The following is a 10,203-nucleotide window of genomic DNA, read 5'->3' as shown; positions in this document are numbered from 1 at the left end:
GACTAGACCTAGACTATATACAACTCATACATTAATCGATTAGTGGGCGTGGCTCCACGTAAGCTTGCAGACAGAAACGGACACAGTTTCATGCTACAGAGTGCACTTACTAATAAATGGGCGTGGCTGATCGTATGTTTGTAATGCGATAAGTGTGCGTGGCTCACGAAAGAGCTACGCGACTAGCGTTTATAGGTTCCACGTCGTTAAACGATCAATTTCGTTTCTCAGGTGATCCAATCCGGGTCAGACCCGGATAATTTGTAAACCGGGTCAGACCCGGAGAAAATGTGACCCGGTTGACCCGACCCGGTTTCAACGCTGCTGCCAACAGTGTGATGAATTCATGATTGTTTTTATCATATATTGTCCTAAATCAAGATGTCAGTTTCACCACTTATATATATATAGTCATGCGAGATATCACGTTATTCTTTTATTTTAAGGAATGCTTTATTTTAAATAGGTTTGCATCATGCAGTAAAGTAAATTATATCTTAATCGCAGTAAAGCTAAATTTATCTTAGCTCTAGAGAATAGAATAGCTATAATCAGATCAACTTACCCTGCCATTCACTAGAATTGACACATATAAATTCAGCTTCTTTTCTTCCACCGCTATATGGAACAACTAGTACTTGCAACCAGAGACTTCTGAAGCTTCATCTATATCATACGGTGGCCCTGGAGGTCGCGCCAAGTGACAATTCCGAAATCTCAAGTCCGATATCCGATTTCTCAGTGCGGATATCCAATGTCCAATATGCAAATTAGCTTATCGATCAAATCATTACTTAACTCTTGATATCGATATGCAAGCTAGACCGCTTATCGCTATGGCTGAGACAGTGGGTGGTATTCAATGCACCCTTCACAAAACCGACCCAAGAGTTGACAGTGAGTCTATGATTAATTACGGTGTGTTTTGCGTGTCAGTCGGAGGTGTCAGTAGGGTGGGGACTATTCTACGGAACGGAACGGAACGGAATGATGGACTAAACTACGGAACGGAACGCTTTCTCAAATTGAAGCTTGCAACTTACCATTGCTGAAACTTCCCTTACGAGTTATCAGTGGCACCTCCAGTGGGTGATTAAACATAAGATAAAAAGAATTAAAGGATCGATTGTGGGTTCTTGTTGGTTGTCATTAGTAACGAAGTATTAATTGTGGGATGAGCTGTATCAATGATGTTCATCCTTGGTTCATCTACGGATATACCAAAAAGGGCACTGTATCTGAGCTAGTTTGCTCATTTTGACTTTAGAAAACGGTTTGGGCCGGCTTTTCAAGTCATATGTCAGTGTACAAATAAAGCAAGCAAGAAGACACTGGTAACAGGAAAGAGCCAGCTGAATTAAAACTTTGTGCAGTGTGAGAGGAGCAAATATTTTGGCAGATCGCAAAGGGGCTATATTCTGCGAACATCACTGAATTGTATGCATGGAGTTATTAACAGCCGGTGCAGTGGACTAATGCTGTATTCAATAGTGAATGGATTTTTTCTGTTGCACAAATTCAAGGATGTGTCTGACTGCTAGCCTTGAATCAGGCCAAATGCCAAAACTCCAAGATCAACCAAATCTCAAGTATAAGCCTAGCTATGCATGTGAAACCATGCCCATGGCCACCAGGCAAATGTGATTTGGACCAGGATGTGTGTATAATTTCAATGTATCTAGTCAGACCGGAAATGGAACACTCACATTAATTACATACCACCTAAGAATCCTAGGATTTCTTAAGTGTAACATTCCACATGCTTCACTTCAAACAAAACAGGTTAAATTTGTTCATCTATTTTCAAGTGATTCCCAGTCCAGCTGCATGGTCCATGAAATTACAGTGGGATCACATGTATTTGTTACAGTGTGGGCTGCTTTGTGTTGGATCTACTCTAGAGTTGAGATTTCAAGGTAGACTGCCAATGTACCGACACTATTGTAGCATATTTAAGTGGAGGACAAACGAATACAGTAATGCTAGATTATTTAAGTATACAAATTTTTCATAATGAAATTGATATCCCATTTTGATTTGTACCTCCACTTTGCAACATATTCAAGAACAAGAAGTTACCACCCTTTTAATCTCCAACTGCTGTCATTAAATAACCAAGATCTCACCAGTCCTTGTTTTTTCCATCTACAATTTTGCTTTGGAACAATAATTATCTAAAGGCTCTAATTAATATTTAGTATTTAAATCGGTAAACAAAGATAAATTTTCTCTCCCATCTTATTCTAGGACTGAGAAAAATTTAATTATTTGTATACAGGCTCAAAATTGAGAAAATATAAGGCAAGTGAATTAATATTATACAGTCAGTTTGCTTTTGGATATTTAATGTCTCCAACTGTAACAAAAATTCAATGAATCCATGCATGCATCTCATCGCTGGTCATGCAATAAATGAATTGAAGAGACCTGCTTGATATATCAGGTAATAGAACAATGCACTGCATGAAACAGCTATTAATATTTTATTATTATCCTATTCCATTTCCTGGAAGTTCCACTGATGAATGCAACTTCAGCAATGATAGCGGCTAGACAATAATTAAGCTGTAAGTTTTGATTCAGAATACATTCCATTCTGTAAAATAGACCCCGCGCATCCTGGATTCAACTCACTACTCAGGCTAAGATATCTGACATTATGTAGTCCATTATTCTGTTAATGAATCATTGATGTTCACACAATATAGCCTCCTTGAGGTATCTGAATGTTTGCTCATCACACACTGCACAAAATTCCTTTAGATTATTCTGTTTAGCCTGACAGAGTTGATTCAGCTTGTCACCATACTTGTTTCCTTTGTAGTGTAGCTACATATACTGCCGGATTTATGCCTATTAGAAAGGCTGAGCCCCAGATTGTACATTCTAAAGTCAAAGTAAGCAAAAACAACTCACATATTAGCAAAAACAAGTCATGCATTAAGTTCCCTACTTGATACATCCGAAGATAAACAGCAAGTACCCACAATCGATCCTTAAGTTCGTTTTATCTTTCTTGGGGTACGTTTAATTGTTTACCAGCTGGAAGTGCCACCGATAACTTGTACAGCAATGGTAAGCTGCAATCTTCAATTTGAGAAAGCATTCCGTTCCGTAGTTTAGTCCATCATTCCGTTCCGTTCCGTTCCATTCCGTTCCGTTCCGTTCCGTAGAATAGACCCCACCTGCATGTCAGTAGCTCAGTAGCTACTTGTGGTATAAGTCGGCTGGCACTGTATGGCCGCACTTCTCGTGCCGGCGAGCGTTCTCGCCAGTGGTACTTTAATAGCTAGCTGGTACTTATCCTCCGACGAGCAAAGGGTCGTATTTCTAAAAAGTTTCCTGTGTAGCTAAGTGCTTTCCCTGGTATACATACTCGATACTTGCAATTTGATGATACGCGAAGCCAAAGCAACACATTCATTTTATTTAAAAACTTTACAGTGCTGCTGAGCAGCACTGATGGTCCACTGGTATCCTGTACCAGTGGCCAGAATTACTCTTAATAAGTAATTACTTAATTAGCTATAGCTATACCCTATAGTACTAAGAATTACATTGATTATAGCTATACTGTGTGTTACAAGAAAGTCACGAGTTCTCGGGTGCTTGCTGCAATTAACACAAGGACACAATAAGGAGTATAGTACATCATATCTGATATCTGAGTTAAAGAAAATCCATCCCTCCTGGAGGAAGACTGAGTGTGGCCCCGACTAGACATTGGGTGACCTGCAGTTTGAATTCTGGGGTTGGAGGAATTTCTTTCCTTACTTTGGCCCCTTTTCTGTTACACCTTATTCAGTCGGTAAGTCAAGTCACTAGGTCTAAGTCCTTGTAGGTTAGGTAATCCTAAGGCTGCAGCACATGTTGCTGTCAGACCTTCAGTGCTGGTCACTGTAAAGCGCTAATAATAAATACTTTAGGTTTAAGGAAGAAAATCCATCCCTCCTGGAGGAAGACTGAGTGTCCCCAACTAGACATTGGGTGCATGACCTGCAGTTCGAATCCTGGGGTTGGAGGGATTTTTTCCTTCCTTTGGCCCCTTTTCTGTTACACCTTATCCAGTCAGTAAGTCAAGTCACCAGGTCTAAGTCCTTGTAGGTTAGGTAATCCTAAGGCTGTAGCACATGTTGCTGTCAGACCTTCAGTGCTGGTCACTGTAAAGCACTAATAATAAAAAGTTTGATAGGAAGTGATTCCAAAGGTAAGTATGTAGTTTTTGCTTGATGGTATAAAATTCTAGGCAGTCTGTTAAAATAGAAATAGCAAATGAATTGTATTTTGTGATGTCAAAGCCTGCATGGATGAGGTGATTTGTAGCATGAAGCAATCACCTACAGCCCAGCAAGACTAATCAAGTTAAGATTATAAGACACCCTGGGTAAGTTTTATACTAGCTCAGTAGCTAATATGGCTCAAACCAGTAAAATGAAGGCCGTTTCACATACCATCACGATAAGGTCCTGCATTGCTTAGCCACTGAACTAAAGTTCTTGGCTTGATCTTCTACACTCCTTCTCTGCTCATTGCCCTGTATCGTCCAGACCTATAGTGGTTTACAACTGGCAAGGGAAACAACTCACTTGAACTCAGTGGCCATATATGTTACAGCTCACTAACCCTGGACCCATTGCAACATCTAGCTGCAAGAGATTGCAAGCAAGGAAATTTTGAGTACTACTATACTGCACTAGGAGATTATCTGAGTTTGAGCGTATGTGAGTTTCCTGTTAGCTAGAGGCATTAGAGCAGAGTGCATTAGGCCACTACTTACCATCATCACTAACATCCCTAAAAACTGTCTTAACTACATTCATGGTGAAAACAACTTGACCAAATAAAATTGTGGGCAAATATTTGAATTGGCTGCTGCTGTTTCCATTTCTGCTTCAAGGAGAATATTCTTGGCGAGGAACTGCACAGAATTGTCAGGGGATACTTAAATTTTATATGGACGGCTATTTATACATATAATATCTGTATTTTAATGTAAGTTTTAAGTTTTCTTTCCTTGCCACACCCACTTGTGGGGTAATACCACCTGGTGGTAAGTACAATCTGTATAGCCCAATAATGTTTTCATTGTTGTAGCACTTGATTTCTGAATAAGGGCATTTTATTTTGATTGTAAAGGTTGTCCTAGAGATCTGACTGTGGCACTGAGAACACATCTTTGGCAGCTGCTCAAATGGCATTGCGGCACACCCATGAAGATTCGTTTAAAGGTGAAAAGAGTTTTCGATTTGGCTCATCAACAACAAACACAGTAAGTAATTATTATTGGTACCAAACAAACAACACCTTTCTAGAGAATTGAAAGTTGGTGGTCACAGTTAAGCGGGAAGTCTGTAACTGATTGAGGTATTCATTGTAACAGAACATGTACAGATGACCTTATTGTACAATTAAATAGGATTTAATACAAGAAGGCAGCTTCAATCCAAACAATGTAACCCACAAGTTAGTATTATATGTTACAAATACTGTTTTTTTAAGTTTCCATATAGACATTGTCTAGCATAATTATGTCTATGGATCTCTTCTGACAAAAGCACTACAGGGATTAAGGAAAGATGGAACTGTCAACTCTCATCGTATTAGTGGGCCAAGTCGTATTGCAGGCTGCCCACCAGGAGTACCAGATGATCTGTATTACTTGCCACACCTTAATGGTTTGGTGCAACATGATTATGTACAATACACAGTTTACTATTTCATTTTAGGGACTCCATTATATAAACAGTCATTGAACTTTGTTGTGTGGTCACACTGTTACTTGAAGTATGCTTACAAAGCACCACTATTTTATCCAGATGAGTTTGCTGCAGCTGCAGACGCTATATTGGCAGAGCTAAATACCAATAAAGAAACAATAACTGTGACCACAGCAAGAGCAGTTTATTCGCATCTATGCAGTAGGATAGCATGAACAATAGTGAAAAGATTTGGAATGATAACAGTAGTGTACACAATAAATTAATGTCAACTATATTTAGCTATTACAGATTGTTCAGTATTTCAAGTACACCATCAATACGTGGCCTAGTTTATAGTTAAACTGGCACTAAGCATTGCATACATCTTGCTGAGCCTGACGCAGATGACTAGTTTGTGGCATTGTAGGTGGTTTATTAAATGAACCGCAAACTTTGTGCATTATTTCATAAGCAATAGTCAGGCCTGGCCACACCCTCTTTTTTCCAAATAATTCTATATATGTACACTATAATGAGTAGGTATCTATACAGCAGCACTTCTGTGACTATCTGAATCATACATTTCAGGAGCCATGTAGGGACAGGTTCCAATGCGATTTTGGCTAACAGTTGTATATATGAACACTCCATTGAATCTTTCAACTTGGCAACTCCCAGATCACTATATACACTCGGTTAAGATCATGGGTGATCTAAACAAAATTCAATAATGACAACTACCTTCAATATTGCTCAATTCTAACCATAACATTCAAGGGTTTGATGTCCCGGTGTATTATTGCTGGTGTTCTAGTGTGCAAGTATTCTACACCAGTAGAACACCTTTCACCAGTCAACTGTATAAAACATACATATGAATTGGCACTTAGAAAATTTTCTGACCTTCACAGCAAGACGAAGTGGGTTGCAAAAAATCCACTTCTCCAAATTCTTTCCCTCAATTAAAGTCATAATTAAATCAACTCATTAGTCTCTGTGCTAAATGCACATCCCAAAAAAACAGACTAAATTAGGATGATTTAACAGTCTGAAAATGAAGGCATTGAGTACACAGTATCTGAACAGTTAATTTCTACAAATTCACAAGGATTACATAAAAATGCAATTATTTTAAGGTTTGCCAACTTTTACCAGGTGAGCTATTGGCCTTGTCTTTTGTTGGAACTGTGCACATATAATCACCATATGCACACTACATAATATAAAGATATCTACCAACCTTTTACATCAAAAATTACTTCATTTACATCAACAGTGCATCTTTACTTTCGCATTGTATCAACGTACAATAAACATGTTGTAGCGGGAACTTCTAGTTTGCACCACTGCAGTGAATAATTACTTTTGTACTCCCACAGATATTCAACCATGCCATGCTTTAGGGAAAGAACAAGTAAAGGCAATGGTTCTTGTGGATCAATCAGTACATTGCAGGTTGAGCTGTGTACAAGTCTTTTTTCTATAAGTCAACCATAAATTAAAACAGAAATCTCAACTATAAAATTTGTTATCACCTTTCACATAATATTGCATACTTCTAATATTAGCCATTTCATCTTTTGATTCAGCTACCATCTTAAAATACATGGTCTTGCCTGTGATAAGCATGTGTATACATACAACATTAAAATGAGGTCATAATACCTATGGTTAATCGTGTTAAAATGAAATTTTCAACTTCAGGCTGTACATTCGGGTCCATCCTCTCATTTTTGGTATTATTTCTTCAGTGTTGGACATGTAGTCACTGTACAAGAGTCGCCATATTCCAATTCTTCCCACAGCTGTGATACTCAGAACAATCTTGTTGCATGACACAGGCTGATATACTCCTAAAGTGAATAATTTATGTTCACATTGCTTCATCACAAGCTAGAATGTAAAGAAGATGTCTGGTGTTTTTAAAGCAGCACTGTAAACTACATTGATTTCTGTGCCCTGTGGTGTGGGCCTGCTGTAAATACGCTCAACTATTGGTGAGTTATGAGCCAGTAAAGTCCAGAACACCTGCTGTTAATGTTTTCTGGAGACAAAGCATAAAAGCAGCAGTTGCTTGCTTCCACTATATGCCAGGTACAATACAAGAACCATTAGAATCACCTGGTGGGTTTGCTGAACATGCTGTTTACTTGTTGGCCCGTCATGGTGATTTTTCAGCAGTTTTCTTTGAAGCGATTCACAATAAAGGCTATTGTTATGATTTGCTAGGGTTCCTGTTAGTGTGTGCTGAGCACGCAACCAAGTTCTTGTATAGTTTTCTGACTATGAACTTATGAAAATTAGCTGTGGGAAGCCTTGTTGGCTAACATTTCTAAATCCACAGCCCTATATAACTCAGGTATCTTTTGTCCTATTTACAACAGAACAATTAGAAATCAATGTAGTTTCTTTCCACTTACAGAAAATTGGAATATACTATGTACGTACTTTTAAGGTAATGGAAGTTTTACTGTCAATTATCATCATTTTCCCAATAGCTTCAATACAGCATCCAGTGGTTATGCAATACACACTGATTGCATGCCTAAGGCCTTACATGCAACTAGATTCAGTAGAACACCATGCATGCATGTTTCAAAATCTAACTATTATTATGATCTAACATTAAAGAGGATGGAAAGATATTATAATTGTATTATACCAATGTGTATGTGCATGATTACTCTGCAAAGCCAGGCCAGTGAACATATAAAGAAAAATATTAGAATATAGTGCAATATACACAATAACTTATAATTAGCGTAATTACCCAAGTTGTTACTGTCCAGTGATATCTCAATAGAACCAGTATCGGTAGAGTCAAGAAATATAGGGTCCTCCTGAGTTGCTGAGGATATGGTTTTTGACAGTGAAAGTCTGGCTAGGCTTTTCTACAGAAAGAAATACAGACTCACATTTGTAGTGATATGCACACTTTATTATGTTTTGACATATTGAATGGGTACATCCCAAATTTTAATACTTCAGTTTAAAATCATTAATATAGCCCCCTAGGCAGAATCCAGAAGTTACTGTCCAGTAAAATTACAATATAATGGAATTTCTGACAAGTTGCTAGAACTTTACATCAGTGTATAAATGGAATGCAAATTATTCATCTTTACAACATTTGTGAGCAAGAACAGATTCTGTAGAATAGTATTGTAAATTCTGTAAATTAAATTCAATTGTGCTCTTGCACATTCTCTCGTGTATATTTCATTAATATTGGTTGCCTGTTGGACTATTATAACTAAGTTATAAGAGCAAAAAACCAATTCAGAGTAAATCTTACCAGCTTTTATTCCTCACGTGATTTCAGGCTGTTTCCTAAAAAATGGTGCAGCACTGCTCTACTTTGCTCAAAAGTGGTAAAAAGATATAATTAATAAAAAGATTTCACATAGATACAGTAATAAAAGTTTCACTGCTCTACTTTATTTTGCTGGGAAGACTCTGACATGCAGAAGTGCATGCACCCATCACAGCACAATTGCAGTATGTCATGATTACAGGTACGTACCTATACATGGCAAAGTATAAGCAAATGTGGAGTTTGAGAAATTAATTGTATGTACATGGGATATTTAGTACCATACCAGGCAAGTGTACTTGCCATGTTTTTATCCACTTACTGGCAGATCTGTCCTCAACAGTACTAGTATTGCCTGATGAAACCAGCACCTGATGTCGACTATCTACTACAGCAACAGGACCTGCAGGAAGCTCATTAATGACCAGAATTATAGAACATCTCACACCTCAATGTCATCACTGATGTCTACTATCATCACCACTTACATTTACTCCCCTTTTAAAAATTTCTGGTCTGACTGAATACCCTATATTTAGTATGAATACCTTACCTTATGTAATGCACACAAAAACTATGCAAAACCTCATCGTAATCATCATCACTGATCTTCATGACATCTTCATCCTCATCATATGGTGCATAAATTCCAAATGTATACTTCCCTCTGGCTTGTGATTCTCCAAACTATTGAATATAGTTACCAAGAGTCCAAGGCTTACCACTTGGAAGAGGAGCTAGGGAGTATCCTTAACTATACTGCTGGATATCAGTAATGACAGTTGGTCTATGGGCCTGTCAATCCCAAGTCCCTTCGCACCCCTCATGGTAACTTGCTGATGTGTGTCTGCTTCAGTAAAGCCAGGAACTTGTACTTTTCCTGGAGCCAATATCTTGTACCCAAACTTTCCTGCCCTATTATACCCTGCAAAACTGAGCTATAACAAATCAAAGATCTTTGGAGCACTATTATGTGGGCAGTCTTGTCGTTGCTTTTGGTGGTAGTGTTCTACCAACAGTGATACTGAACTGAATGCTGTATGCATGCATGTATGTATATAATGACTGCTTAATGATCACACATTTCTTACAGAGTTGCACTTTTGTCTATTCAGTCTGCTGCTTTGAACTTGCAGCCTTCTCAAAAGCACTAGCTGCTTCAACCAGCTTCCCAATGTTGGCAAATTGCCA

General features: G+C 38.2%; 2 long non-coding RNA genes across 4 annotated transcripts; one reads left to right on the top strand and one right to left on the bottom strand.

The window, feature by feature from the left end:
• The first annotated feature begins 832 nt into the window (after positions 1-832).
• Positions 833-6,008, top strand: LOC136240957 (uncharacterized). Its single transcript, XR_010694058.1, has 5 exons — positions 833-897; positions 5,137-5,364; positions 5,417-5,463; positions 5,511-5,675; positions 5,727-6,008. It is a non-coding gene; the product is annotated as an uncharacterized lncRNA (long non-coding RNA).
• Positions 5,922-9,450, bottom strand: LOC136240956 (uncharacterized). Of its 3 annotated transcripts, XR_010694056.1 has the most exons (9): positions 9,335-9,450; positions 8,470-8,590; positions 7,365-7,552; positions 7,235-7,315; positions 6,940-7,179; positions 6,603-6,884; positions 6,464-6,556; positions 6,281-6,412; positions 5,922-6,226 (listed from the first exon to the last, which is right to left on the bottom strand). It is a non-coding gene; the product is annotated as an uncharacterized lncRNA (long non-coding RNA). The 3 variants fall into 3 exon arrangements; XR_010694055.1 differs by having other exon boundaries at positions 5,922-6,412; XR_010694057.1 differs by lacking the exons at positions 8,470-8,590; positions 9,335-9,450 and adding an exon at positions 8,148-8,258 and having other exon boundaries at positions 5,922-6,412.
• Positions 9,451-10,203: the final 753 nt, after the last annotated feature.

The sequence above is a fragment of the Dysidea avara genome, chromosome 12, assembly GCF_963678975.1.
Source record: "Dysidea avara chromosome 12, odDysAvar1.4, whole genome shotgun sequence".
Classification (NCBI taxonomy): domain Eukaryota; kingdom Metazoa; phylum Porifera; class Demospongiae; order Dictyoceratida; family Dysideidae; genus Dysidea; species Dysidea avara.
Note: the sequence above shows the minus strand (reverse complement) of the source record. Positions and strands in the feature narration are given on the sequence as shown.